Here is a 14,647-nt window from a genome sequence, read left to right on the forward strand (position 1 = left end):
CAGAGCTGATATCAAATCTGACTGCTTCTCATTATCAAAAAATAATCATAAGTCAAGAGTTATGCCAACAATGGCTACAAAAGAACAAAACAGAGCTAGCAGCACTGTAGTGCAAAATATGCAAGAGTTTTTTTCAAAAAGTCCTTTTTGAATGTTGAGGCCTTAACATTTATACACCACGAGGCCCTAGCTGGCCTCCTAAATCTATGGGACTTGGCTGCCCAAACTGTGAGTGAATAGCTCCTTCAAAAAATTTGTTTGGCTGCCTTCTAGATCCTGTTTTGGTGGCCTTTGGAGCTCGGAGTTGGGGGTGAAGGTCCTGAGGGAGGCTATTTAATGCCATAGACAACCCCCCTACGAATTCTCAACCCAAGGTTGGCTGTCTCCGAGCCCATGTCTGCTCGGTTTTGCTCCAACATGTGTCAAAAAACCTGAAATGAGCACGTGTTAGCCACCTAGGAATAGTGACTACCCTTATTCGTACAAATGACATAAACATACTAAAAAATAATGCATAAGTTATGAAAAATGAAGGATTGAACAGGGATAATTAGGCCAAATGAGCCCAAAATGTTACGAAATTTGGGGCTCATAAGAAAGCAGCAAGCCTAAAGGGACTGGTTTAGGTACCTTGACACATACCTATCAGTGAGGCCATAGGCAAGTGGTTTCCCCACATATTGTGGGAGGGGCCTTGCCTTCTTCATTAGCAAAGCAGGTATAGAAGGATAAGGAAAAGGTGACAGAGGCATAGATTCAGTAGCAGTAGGAGGACCTCCATGAGACAGAGCATGATTTTCAGTTAGTTGACCCAAATGAGTTGATGACAATCAGAACATAGCCATTGTCATCAAGGAGAAGAATTCACTCATAGGAGGGCTCCAACTCAACTTGCAAAGGGCCAAATACATTATTTCATACTATGAGCAAGAGAACAAGAAATTTGAGGTAAAAAATGAGCTCATTTAGATTTAGCTCATCAAATCAAAGAGAGAGGTTGAAAAGGTTGAGGCCTTACTTGATGAGGCATATGGAAAATATAGTGAATAGCTTGATGAACAGGTGCCAAGAAGAAGGCCAAGGACTAGAGGCTTAAAGAGAGCTTTGGAGCTAGAGAAGCAAAGGGAGGACGAACTAGCCAATTAGCTAACCCTAAATGAGCAATTTTCCGAAATTGTAAATGAGAACCGGGAACATTGGCTCGAGAGGGTGAATAACCATCTTGAGAACCTCTTAGACAAGGCCAAAAGGGATATTGATATTCAAAGAAGGATGGAAAACAACTATGCCATGAGAAACAAAATTGCAAGAGCCAAACTCAAAAGAGCCCATGCAAAAATAGAAGCCTTGACCAAGAAAGAGGAGATAAGGAGGCTATATATTCTTACCGAGGCAACACTTCATGCCTCAAACATATTATGAGCCATCATCCCACCAATTTTGACAGTTTTTCAACAAATTTTGCAAGTTATGATTTTCTGTGTTTTTAAAGCATTTTTAACACAGTCAAAGGATCAAACACAGAGCACCTAGGGTGTTGCACTCTTTTTTGAGGCATCCGATGAATAAATGGCCAACATATTTCGATTTAGAACGATGAGGAAATGCACCCTGTGCATTTTCTATGCATTTGGAGACAAATGGATCAGTCTATAAAGTCAAAAACAACCAAAAACCCACATTTCTACCTTTTTTTGGCCTCGGCGTTGTGCGTTTACTAGTCATGGGAGATTGAGTTTTTGACAGGTAAACTTAGCTCCAAATTGAAAAAATGAAGGCATATATGGAAAGTTGACTTGAAGGGCTTTACAACGTGTTAGACATTAAGAGGGCGCATTTGACAAAGAGAGGGCGCATTTGATAGTCTTCTCCAATTTTCATTGTTCTCTCCAAATCAATTTTCACCTATGGGAAATTGATGTTTTATTGATTTAATTGATAAGGATGATGTAATTATTATGTTTCTTACTATTATCTAGGGTAAATACATTAGTTAAATGGCCTACATGACTTGTAATGAATCAGTTTGCTTAAGTTAGGGATGAGTCATTTTGACCACCCTATACTCTAGCTATCAGTTCAGTTTTTCTTGCAACTGGTCCTCCTCTCATGGATTTGACCCCTGAGGCTAGAATGAGTTGGTTTGAGGCCTATATTATGTATTTTCTTAGTCATTTTTACAGGTTGGACTCTCTTGGATGTTGTAATAACTTTCAGACTTTGGAATGGAATATATTGGATGAAGTTGTAGCTATTTTGGTGGGATTCCTGTGGCATGGTATTTTGATCTTGTTTCTTCTTCAGTTTCATATGTGTAAATGTTTTGTTTCTTTCATGATCCATTTCACTCTAATTTTGTTTGATTTTCAAGGTGTTATAAGCAAAATTCATCTTTGTATGCTCTATTTTGGGAAAATCATCATATATTGTTTCATTTCTTTAGTTTAGAAAGAATTCATGACCCTCATGCTCTTTCTAGCATCTCACTAGTCTAAACCATCTCATCACTATACTATGAAGTTTAAAGTACCTTGCCTACCTTTCCCCATCAGATGTTTGTGATTCAAATTCACATTTCCCTGACCTAGTTCATTCTTTGACCTAATTCACGCATCCTTGTGACTACCCAACCAAAAATCAAATCAAACAAACCTCTGCAATTTACATCTAGCGTAAAATCCTAAATATATCCAACCCTCTTGGTTGTGATCCTTTGGAAAGAGCCCTCTCCGGCTTGGTAGGGCTAGCTACCAAGTCAAAAGATTGGTCTGTGGTTACCTCAGCTGGACTCTTCCTCAGCCTTGGAGATCCGGAGGAGTGATAACATACTGACATCATTGTCGGGGAGAAAAAGGTTCATTTTCCCTGGGTGTGCAAAAAATTTTAGATCTAATTGTTGATGGTGATTAGTAGTTAGACACATAGGAAGGTTGCACCATTCACATGGCGACTCCATTGACTAAAAGATCCTTAAAATCAACACTTCATGGTGATTCCATTGCATTAAGCTTAGTAGCTTGAAGAACTTTCAAGATGGGATCCGTTGCAAGTAGGTAGGCTCCATTGAAAAGAGATCACATTCCAAGTTTCCCAAATAAAATGCCTAAGGTAAATTGGCAAAGCAATTTGCCTATGTTCAAAGATGTGAAAGGTTATGATGCTGCTCTTCATCTGATGAGATTTCACATGCATGTGTGTAGATTAAAGATTGATTTTCCTGAAGACTGCTTGATGAATATATTCATGGCCACTCTGGAAGGTGAAGCCCAATCTTGGTATGAAAGTTTGTCACCTGCTTGTATTTATTGTTTAAAGGATTTTCATACCATGTTCTTTGAAAGGTATAAAGAATCTTGTCCATCCTTAATATTAGTTCAGAATTGTTGTAAACATGTTGATAGTTTTATTAAAAATATTGAGAATGTTTATGGAGATGATGAATTCATGGACGATGAGATCATGGAAGTCCTGTATGAAAATCCATTTTAGCAGCATAAAGAAAGCTTATAGGATACTTGTCAAGATGCTCAGGAAAGTTCGTAGTAGGCTAAAGATCTTTGTACAGTTGAAAATGATGGAAGACAAGGTCTTATTTCACATCTGCTTGCAACAAAAGATGGTATGAAGGAAAATCAAGTTCCAATTTCAGATTGTGATAAGGTCAAGTTGGCTATTCCAGATCTAGATTCAGATTGTGATGATGAAGAGTATGTTGATCTGGATCCTATGAAGGAGAGCTCTATTGTTGAGATCACCTTGAATGAAGAAAACGAAGTTATTGACCCAAGTGTTCTCACCCCATCAGAATAAAGTCTTAAGAAGGAGGTAATCTAGTCCCTTTATGAAAAACGAGATGAAATCTTTGCTCAAGTAAGTGAAAAATCTTCTTTAGACAACTTTATTGTAAATGATAGAAATTTCAAGGTTTAGTTTCAAGGACAATCTGAAGAAGCTAGTCACTTTGATACAGTAGCTTCCTCTTTGCTTGAATATGAAGGAATTGTGCATCTTGATAGTCAAAAGGAATCACATGAAATGAATCAACAGTCTAATGAAAATTTATATACTCCTTTGCTTGAAATTTATGAAGATATTCAACATCCTTGTCAAAATTTAGGAGGGAAAGAAGACAATTACTATTTTACCAAAAGAAAACAAAAAGTAATATCTCCTTTGTCTGAATATGAGATAGATCAACTCCTGAAAATTCATGTTACAGCCCAAGCTAATACAGGTTTGCAGTGTTCACATAGTCAAAAAGTGTTAGTGAAACTTCTTCCACTATTGAAAATGAGGACAATCTTGAAGTTAAGTTTATAGATCAGTTGGCATATATTGCTTTCTTTCATGAAGATGATAGGGTTGTCATGTTTGATAATCTTGAAGAATGTTTTCTATTTAAGAATGACTTAGACTATGAAATTAAGGAGTATGAGCCTGAGAGAGACAATATGCCAGAGATCCAATCAGAATTTCTCATGCTCGAGGAATTTACAACCAACACTCAAATAGCAAAACATTATACTTCCTTGTGCCTTCCTATCAATCAACAACCAACTGTTCTTTTAGATTAGAATGAAGGGAGTACTTGCATTTTTGCTGCTGGATCTCAAGACAAGGTAATGCTTTAGGATTTTCAAGATCCCTTCGACAGTCTTTTGCAAGCATTGGAGAAGGTGAATGTTGTTTTTTTTATCAGCATAAATCTTGGTTTCAATTTTCATTATGAGTTGCCTACATGTACATCATTATGTCTTCTTATAAAGGATGTGAGAAGAATTTCAGTGAATGGTCATCACGTTTTTTGGCTTCATTGGAAATTTCGCGTCACTTGAGTGAGAAGGTTATGGATCAATTATAATAGATAGGGTGTGATTAATAAGCTCAACATTATAAGCATCTTTTTCAGTGTCAATTTCCATTAGATTTTGCAGTTGACGATGTACAATTAAACTTTTTGCAAGTTTGAAGTAGAGAATCAATGGAGTTTGAAGCCCGAAGTGAAGGCCATGGAGCTTCACTGATTTTCAGCCATTTTCAAAGTCCAGTTGTCAGTTAAGTAAGTTAGTATTGAGTCATTTTTCAGTTTGTAACAAGTCAATTTATGTCATTTGAGTTTGCAACATTTAGTCATGCTCATTAGTTATTAATTTTTTGACCGTATTTTCCCACATGGTTAGGAACTTGGTCTATGGTGTTCTTGACACCTCCAAGGAGCTTCCATCCCTAGTGAGGCCAATGTTAGTGTCAGTATTTTCCTATTTCCATCAGTGATCGAAAATCCTCTTTTCATATTCGTATTAGTGTCCCGTTTGAAATTTTCATCATTCCACCTAGGTCATCATGCAAAAATTTACTCATTGATGGTAGCCCAAAATCAAAAATCACACTCCCCTATCAAAAAGTATTATTTTTTGGCCCACCTTCATGTGTCTGGCTGAGCATTCATTGACTATAAAGGCTGATTTCATCATGTTTTATATCAGTCAAGGCCACCTGAAGTTCAGTCGTTCACGGTTCCATTAGGTCACCTAGGTTTCAATTTCCCAAGGTCCAATAAATCATTGTCTCACTGCATAAGGTCAGCAAAGTATGAGAGTGAAACAAATAATATCCCTTTTCCAGTTAAATAAGGGCTTACAAGTATGTAACCATGGTTACTGAACTTCCAAATTTGATTTCAAGTAAGGAATTTATTCCAGTTTGTAAATTTTATTTCAAAAGAGATGTAATTATTTTTATTTCATTTATGTAATTTTAAGTCTATTATATGTAATAAGTCACAATTTTAGCTATCTACTCAATTCCATTACCAATAGCATCCAAACAAAAGTCAAAATGAATATTTCCAAAGCATCATCCACCTATCAAAGGAAAAAATCAAAAAGTCAAAGAGCATTAGTATGAAAATTTGAAAAGTGACATGAAACATTAGAAAATGGGTTTTCAAAGCATAAATCAAAACCCATTCAAGTATAAAAGCCCTCAAAGACATAAATTCAACATTCATTTGCACTCCTACACTCTAAAAGCCTCCTTAGTAAAAGAATTTTCAAATTTCAGGTGAAATTGGGCAAAATAGGGCCAGAGGGCTAGTTTAGAAATTGGAGGGCACGTTTAGAACTGGTGTTGCGCATTTGCCATAAAACTCAATGTATTTTCTAAGGGAATTGCATGCCTATAAGGAGAGGACGCATTTGACCATTTTGTTGTGCCTTTGCCCGAGAACATCCATAAATTTCCCAAAATGCACTACATTGCTTCAAGCATCAAAATTTTCCACCAAGGTGCTCTAGAAAGAAAGTAGGTTAGAGTTACATTATTCCTCTCCTTCACAATTGATTTATATGGTGTTTCATTTTGTTTTGGATTCATACTAAGTTCAAAACCCTAGTAACATAATTCCACTCCTAAATCTCATTTCCTAGCATCCCACTACCATTCCTACACTTCAAAACTACCCCTTGTCACCTCCCTCATATCACACATCCCCATTTCCATCTCCTCAATTTCCTCACATCATTCCATACTCTCTACACCTATATTCCATTTCATCATCTCCCTAGGGTTTGACTCCAATAACTCATGGAAAAAGAAGAGAACAAAAGTCAGAGTGAGGAAGAAAGACAAGAGAGGAGGCTATCTATGAAAGGAGGGAGAATCATTAGACATGAGAAAACGAATACCAGAGAACTCATGGCATCTCCCATCACTGTGACAAGCTTTAAGCATATGGGTCGTTTTGAGTTTTGTGAGAAAGTGGAAAGGATCCAGCATCATCCTGTGTTGACCAGATTATTCATCACCAACCTCCATGACAACCAGATAACCCTTGCTAGTGTCACCTTCACTATATCTCCTTCTATCATATTAGAAGCCTCTGGGATCCCAAATGTTAGGGAAACATGGATTAAACAAGGAAAATTGGATCATTTTTATTATGAGCCATATCTTAAACCAAGGTACAAGAATGAGAGAAAGAGGATTTTTCCTTTCTCTTACCTCCTAGACAGATATGTTCCCATGATGAAAATCATCATGAAGTACTTCACATGTGAGGGTAGGTTTTCTAGGCTCTATTCCTATCATATTCGGCTACTCATGCATTTCACAAGAGTCAAAATGCTCAATATGCCCTACTATCTTTACCGGGACATTGACAAGATGTCATTCATTGCCCAAAGGAAATATTATGATCATCAAATGCAAAGTATATTTCACCACTCCCTCATCAAGATGATAGTCCTACACCACCTTGATCAGCTTAACATTGCATGGGACACTTTCATATCCAATGAGATTTTCACAGTCCCACCTATTCAGCATGGCCAAGAAGTACCTTCATCATCTCATCCATCCACCTCCATTCATCCACCTCAGCCCATACATCATCCATATTTATTTGATGAGTCAGACACACATCACCGTCATCATCACCATCTCATGAGACTATTCATTCACCTAGCAAAGATGAAGGAAATGAGCAAGAACACATTGAGCATGGTGAAAGCAGCAAGCCTAAAGGGGTTGGTTTAGGTACCTTGACACATACCTATCAAAGAGGGCACAGGAAATTGCTTGCCCCACAGATCGTTGGAGGAGCCTTGCCTTCTTCATTGAGAAAGTAGGTACATAAGGATAAGGAAAATGTGACAGAGGCAGAGGTTCAGCAGTAGCACGAGGACCTCCATGAGATAGAGCATGATTTTTAGTTAGTTGACCCAAATGAGCATGATGATAGTGAGAACACAACCATTTTCATCAAGGAGAAGAATGCACTCATAGGAGGGCTCCAGGTCAACTTGCAAAGGGTCAAATACATTATTTCATACTATGAGTAGGAGAACAGGCAATTTGAGGTCAAAAATGAGCTCATGGAGATTCAGCTCATCAAAGAAAAGAGAGAGGCTGAAAAGGATAAGGCCTTACTTGATGAGGCATATGGACAATATGGTGAATAGCTTGATGAACAGGTGCCAAGAAGAAGGCCAAGGACTAGAGGCCTAAAGAGAGCTTTGGAGCTAGAAAAGCAAAGGGAGGACAAACTAGCCAATCAGCTCATCCTAAATGAGCAATTTGCCAAAAATGGTAAATGAGAACCAAGAAAATTGGCTTGAGAGGGTGAACACCCATCTTGAGAGTTTCTTATATAAGGCCAAAAGGGATATTGATATTCAGAGAAGGATGGCAAAGTACTATGCCATGAGAAACAAAATTGCAAGAGCCAAACTCAAAAGATCCCATGCAAAAATTTAAGCCTTGACCAAACAAGAGGAGAAAAGAAGGCTCGATATTCTTTCCAAGGCATCACTCCATGCCTCAAACATATGATCAGCCATCAACCCACCAATTTTGATAATTTTTGAACAAATTTTGTAAGTTATGATTTTATGTGTTTTCTAAAGCTGTTTTAACACAGTCAAAGGGTCAAATGCACAACGCCTAGGGTGTTGCGCTCTTTTTTGAGGCATCTGATGAATAAAAGGCCATCATATTTGGATTTAGAATGATGACAACATGCACCCTGTGCATTTTCTAAGAATTTGGAGACAAATGGATCAGTCAAAAAGGTCAAAAACCACAAAAGCACCACCTTTCTGCCTTTTTTTTGGCCTGGGCACTAAGCGTTTACCAGTGTTACGATATTGAGTTTTTGATAAGGCAAATGAGCTCCAAATTGAAAAATGAAGGCATATATGGAAATTAGACTTGAAGGTTTTTCCGACGAGCTACCTTGGAGAAATATTGGACACCGGGAAGGCACCTAAAACCATCCTTGAACATGGAGGGCATGTTTGACACTGAGAGGGCGAGTTTGATAGTCTTCTCCAATTTTCATTGTTTCTCTCCAAATTAATTATTACCTATGAGAAATTGATGTTTTATTGATGTAATTGATAAAGATGATGTAATTATTATGTTTATTACTGTTAGTTAGGGTAAATACATTAGTTAAATGGCCTACATGACTTGTAATGAATCAGTTTGCTTAAGTTAGGGATGAGTCACTTTGACCACCCTATACTCTAGCTATCAGTTTAGTTTTTCTTGCAACTGCTCCTCCTCTCATGGATTCGACCCCTGAGGCTAGGATGAGTTGGTTTGAGGCCTATATTATGTATTTTCTTAGTCATTTTTACTGGTTGGACTCTCTTGGATGTTGTAATAGCTTTCAGACTTTGGCATGGAATATATTGGATGAAGTTGTAGCTATTTTGGTGGGATTCCTGTGGCATGGTATTTTGATCTTGTTTCTTCTTCAGTTTCATATGTGTGAATGTTTTGTTCCTTTCATGATCCATTTCACTCTAATTATGTTTGATTTTCAAGGTGTGATAAGTAGAATTCATCTTTGTATGCTCTGTTTTGGGAAAATCATCATATATTGTTTCATTTCTTCAGTTTAAAAAGAATTCATGACCCTCATGCTCTTTTTAGCATCTCACTAGTCTAAACCATCTCATCACTATACTATGAAGTTTAAAGTACCTTACCTACCTTGCCCCATCAGATGTCTGCAATTCAGATTCACTTTTCCCTGACCTAGTTCATTCTCTGACCTAATTCACTCATCCTTGTGACTACCCAATTCACTCATCCTTGTGACTACTCGTCCTTGTGACTACCTAATTCCTGTGGCATGGTATTTTGATCTTGTTTCTTCTTCAGTTTCATATGTGTGAATGTTTTGTTCCTTTCGTGATCCATATCACTCTAATTATGTTTGATTTTCAAGGTGTGATAAGTAGAATTCATCTTCGTATGTTATGTTTTGGGAAAATCATCATATATTGTTTCATTTCTTCAGTTTAAAAAGAATTCATGACCCTCATGCTCTTTTTAGCATCTCACTAGTCTAAACCATCTCATCACTATACTACGAAGTTTAAAGTACCTTGCCTACCTTGCCCCATCAGATGTCTGCAATTCAGATTCACTTTTCCCTGACCTAGTTCATTCTCTGACCTAATTCACTCATCCTTGTGACTACCCAACCAAAAACCAAATCAAACAACGCTATGCACTTTACATCTAGCCTAAAACCTGAAATATATCTAGCCCTCTTGGCTGTGATCCTTTGGAGAGAGCCCTCTTTGGCTTGGTAGGGTTAGCTACCAAGTCAAAAGATTGGTATGTGGTTACCTCAGCTAGACTCTTCCTCATCCTTGGAGATCCGGAGGAGTGATAACAGTATCTTTCTTTCTCCTCTTGAAAACACGAAATTCTATAGCTTGAGATTTTGAATTTGTGGGGGACACAGTTTCCCTTGGTCGCTTGATTTATGTGTCCTTTGGAATAGGATTTTGTAGAGATGATTGACTGGGAATTTTCTCTTCAGCCTTCTATAGTATGTTCTTTGTCCACTACTCCTAATTGGTATACTTCTCTATCTATGGCCTAGGTGTATGTGCATATGGTGTGGTCTTCTACTTGACTCTTAGTCTTGAAATTATCCCTAATGGGTCATAAGACCATGTGAAGCTTACGTTAAAATTCATTTTCTTTAGTATTTCATCCACTTCCTTTGTTGCTACTGTTTTATTTACAATTTAAAGCCCAACATGTGCCTTCAATTTAAATTGTTCCTTCTGTTTGGTTGATACAAAATGTAAGTCATCCATATTTAACATATGTCTATTGTATTCCAAGGAAGAAATCCTTACTGGTACAAATACTAGTAATCTATAGGGAGGAAGTTCACACTCATAGATTCAAATCTCTGTATAATTCTGGTAAATATACTAGTCTCCAACTTTATCTTAATATGTAATATGAAAAACCTTATTGATATCTGGTGAAATTATTGGTATAATATCGTTGCTAACAAGACACAAGGATGTATGCAAAAACTGATCCACAAAATTGTTGAATGAATGAATATTCTGAATTCCTTCTCACCAAAGAAGTCCAATGAATGGTTGATAGTGGACTTCCCTTATCAACGATCTTCTGTAACTGGAAATTGAATATGTCTTCTTGATAGAATAGCATCAAATACACAAGGATAGACTGGTGTTTGAATGCACATTCAACTTAAAAATTTCATAAATTGCTCATGAATAACATCTTACGAGAATTAAATGTAGTTGACGATGACTGATGGCTTTTGACCAATTAAAATACTGACAAGAAACCTAACACTACTTCATCTACCCATTGCTCTATAGGATAACCTAATAGGCAAGTAACCATGGAAATAACTTGCCTTGACTTCTCAGGGAAAATAGAAGCAGAGTATGGGGGATTAGTTCTAGCCAATTTTTATAATTTTCAAGAAGAAAATATTCAAAAAAATGGGCTCACTGGGGGGAGGTAATATTTTTGTATGTTTCCACGAGTGCATCCATGGAAAATGGGTGTAAAGAAGTTTGAGAATTAATTTGAAGGACTTGAAAAATAGCTTCTGGGGTGATTGAGAATAGGATTTCATTTTTTTGAGCAATTACCCCTTTCTGGCTGGGAAGGTACCTCAGATGACACTAGGTAGCAAACTATGGGAAAATATGGGTTTGAGGAAAGGTAAACTAAGGTAAAAATGATTCCCAAATACTTAAATTATCACTATTATATAAAAAATTATGTTTCACCCAATTATGAAGCTCATATAAATCAAATTCACATTGAGTTTCTGATATCTTATACTGTGTGTGAACTAAAGGCATCTGATTTAAATTTGGAACAGAGGGTAAGAGAGGACTCGCGGCCACCATTTTCACTTTTCCCTTACGTGATGACATTTTAGATTGTAGAGAGGCCCAAAGGAAATTACCTAATTTGTACTTGATTGGTACTGGAAGAGGATGGCAATTACAGAGGGCACTAGTGCACTGAACGATCTCTGAGCATCAACCTGCACTGATACAATGAAATGGAAAATGGAGAAAAGTTGGGTAATGCGGGATTTTCAAATCGAAAAGGGAAATAAGGTCAATGAGAAAATTATTGTTTTTGGAGCCTCGCAATTAATGGTTTTAAATGTTGGCAGGAGTTAATGACCAATGTCTACATGACTGTTGGTGGGAAATTTGGCCAATGCTCATGTGATGTAAGGGTGTTAGGTGACGTGGAGGATGTGGTGACGTGACATGGATGGGTGTGATGGTGTGGAGTGATGTGGTGGTATGGTATGAGTGGAGTGGGAGACAGTGGGAGCGGGGATGGTTTTCAAGGGGGGGTCGGGCAGTAAGCAGTTTGGGAGGAAAGGCCCCCTAAATGTCTGTGGGGCCACCACATGGTCAATACTAGTTTCAAACACACCACTTTTCAAACCCCCCCCTCTGCATTAACCTTTGGGAGGTCGAGGGGGTCTTAACATCGTTCCCTACCGTTAATTTTGGTGATGGCGATCTCATTCATCCAGAAGTGCTAGTTCTTTATTACAAAACGACAAAAGATCATGTCAGACTTTATTCACCTTTTAAATCTTACTTTTTCTAATTTGATCATGTTTAAGGATAATAAATAAAACAACTTAGGCAGCATTTTGGTTGGCACACCTTTTTAAGGATTTTATTTCATTTATTCCTGTTTTCATTTTTCTCTATTTTTATTTGTTTTTTTTTTCTTCTTTTTCTACTTTTATATTTTTCTTTTCCTTTTCTTCTTTTTGCATTTTTCTTTTTTTCTTTTTCTTTTGTTCTTTTTCTATTTTTCTATTTTTCTTTTAACAACTAAACAACTTAAAATGAAAAATAATTTACAACATCCCACTGGGATAAATGGCAAGATAATCATACCTTGATTAGTATATTTATAGGACCCTAACAATGACTCCAATGGGGATGGCATCCTCCCTTTGAGGTTCCAAGAACACCATAGACTAGTAGCCTTCTCCATTGGGAATTTATTTAACCTTCAAACAACTGAAATTGGCATGATTAACTAGAAATTCATTACATATGGTAGAAATTGAGTTTGAAAATTAGGGCCTTCACTCCAGGCTTCAATTTCTGATGACAACCACCCACACATGTAGTACTTGGAACAATAAAATTGTATATACAATGATGATGTTTTAAAACAACTAAATTTAGGTAAAGTAATGTTTGAGTAACCTTCCATTGATAGGCCCTCCAGCAAGTGATTCTCTTGTTAGATATTTTAACATAAATGCATTGGTCCCACGAAAAGCTTCAATTTTATAAGGCCCCTTCCACAAACTATCAAATTTTCCATGCTTTCCCTTTTCCTCATTTCTGGCATCCCATTTTAACACAAGGTCATTAAGCTAAAAATCATCAGATTTCACCCTCTTATCATGAATTATTTTGATCTTATCCTAAATTATTTGTGTGTTGTTGTAGACTTCTTCTATGGTCTGCTACAATTGTACCATTTGATTTATTCTTCTTTGCACATCATTTGTTTCAACCTCTAATTCCTGCAATAATTTCAACACTGGAATTCCTAGGGAGGTAGGGAAAACTGCATCAACTCCATAAACCAGTTGGAAAGGTGACATTCCAATTGATTTCTTAGTGCTTACCCTATCATCCCATAGAGCATTTATCAACTTTTTGTGCCAAGACTTCTTATTCTCCTATAACAACTTATTTATTATATTAACCAAGCTCTTGTTAGAAGATTCTTCTAACCCATTTCCTTAAGGATAACAGGTAGTAGAATGTCATAGAACTATATGATATTTATTGCAAAAATATACCATAGTTTCATATTTGAAAGCAACAACATTATTAGTGATGATTTTGTGAGGAAAACCAAACCTAGAAAGAAAATTACCTTCCATGAATTCAATAATTATTGAGTTTGTGTCCTACCTAATTGAAACTGCTTCTATCCATTTCCTGAAGTAATGTGTGGCTATCAGAATCCACTTGTGTTTGGTCCAAGAACTAGGATGAATCTCCCCAATAAATCCAAACCCCACTACTGAAAATGTACTTCTACTGAAATAGGCTTCAGAGGCAAAGGTAAAAGTTTTTTTTCCCTTCAAAAACATGACAAAGATGACATGTCGAAACCCTTTTGTGCACATCAACAAACAAAGTAGGCCAGTAAAACCTAGTTCTCAAGATTTTATTTGTTGTAGTCTTCCAGAAAAGATGCCCTCCACAGTCACCTTTATGAAACTCATCCATCATCTTATCTTCTTTGTCCTCTAACAAATAGTTCAATAAAATCCCTACAACATCCTTCCAATATAAAGCTTGATCCAACATGTAGAATTTAACAACTTTTAATTTCAGGAATCTTGCTTTAGTCTTTGTCAAATCTGGTGGAGATTGTAAATGTTGTAAGACATAAACAATGTATGTGTACCAGGGGTAAGTAATAAAACTTTCTGATACTTCTTGGACAGACTCTTGTTCATCATCTAGAGATGCAATAAATTTATGTCCAATGCATGCAAATTTGATTCAGCCATTAATTTGGCCAACCCCCGACCCTTAATAAGTTTTTTGGGCTTAATTTCAATATCATATTCTAAAATAACAACTATCCACTTACCTCTCCTTCCTTTTGGATCATTCTGAGTAAGGATGTCTTTTACTAATGCATTGGGAACAAACACAATTATATGAGAATGCAAAATATACACTCTAAAATATTTCAAATATTTTACCAAGGAAAAAGCTTGATTTTCCATAATATTATATTTCAAAGAAGCATCTATTAACCCCCTACT

This window comes from Pinus tabuliformis, chromosome 5_2 (genome assembly GCF_031772625.1).
Source record: "Pinus tabuliformis cultivar Carrire ecotype Pingquan chromosome 5_2, CPIR1, whole genome shotgun sequence".
In the NCBI taxonomy this organism is placed as follows: Eukaryota; Viridiplantae; Streptophyta; class Pinopsida; order Pinales; family Pinaceae; genus Pinus; species Pinus tabuliformis.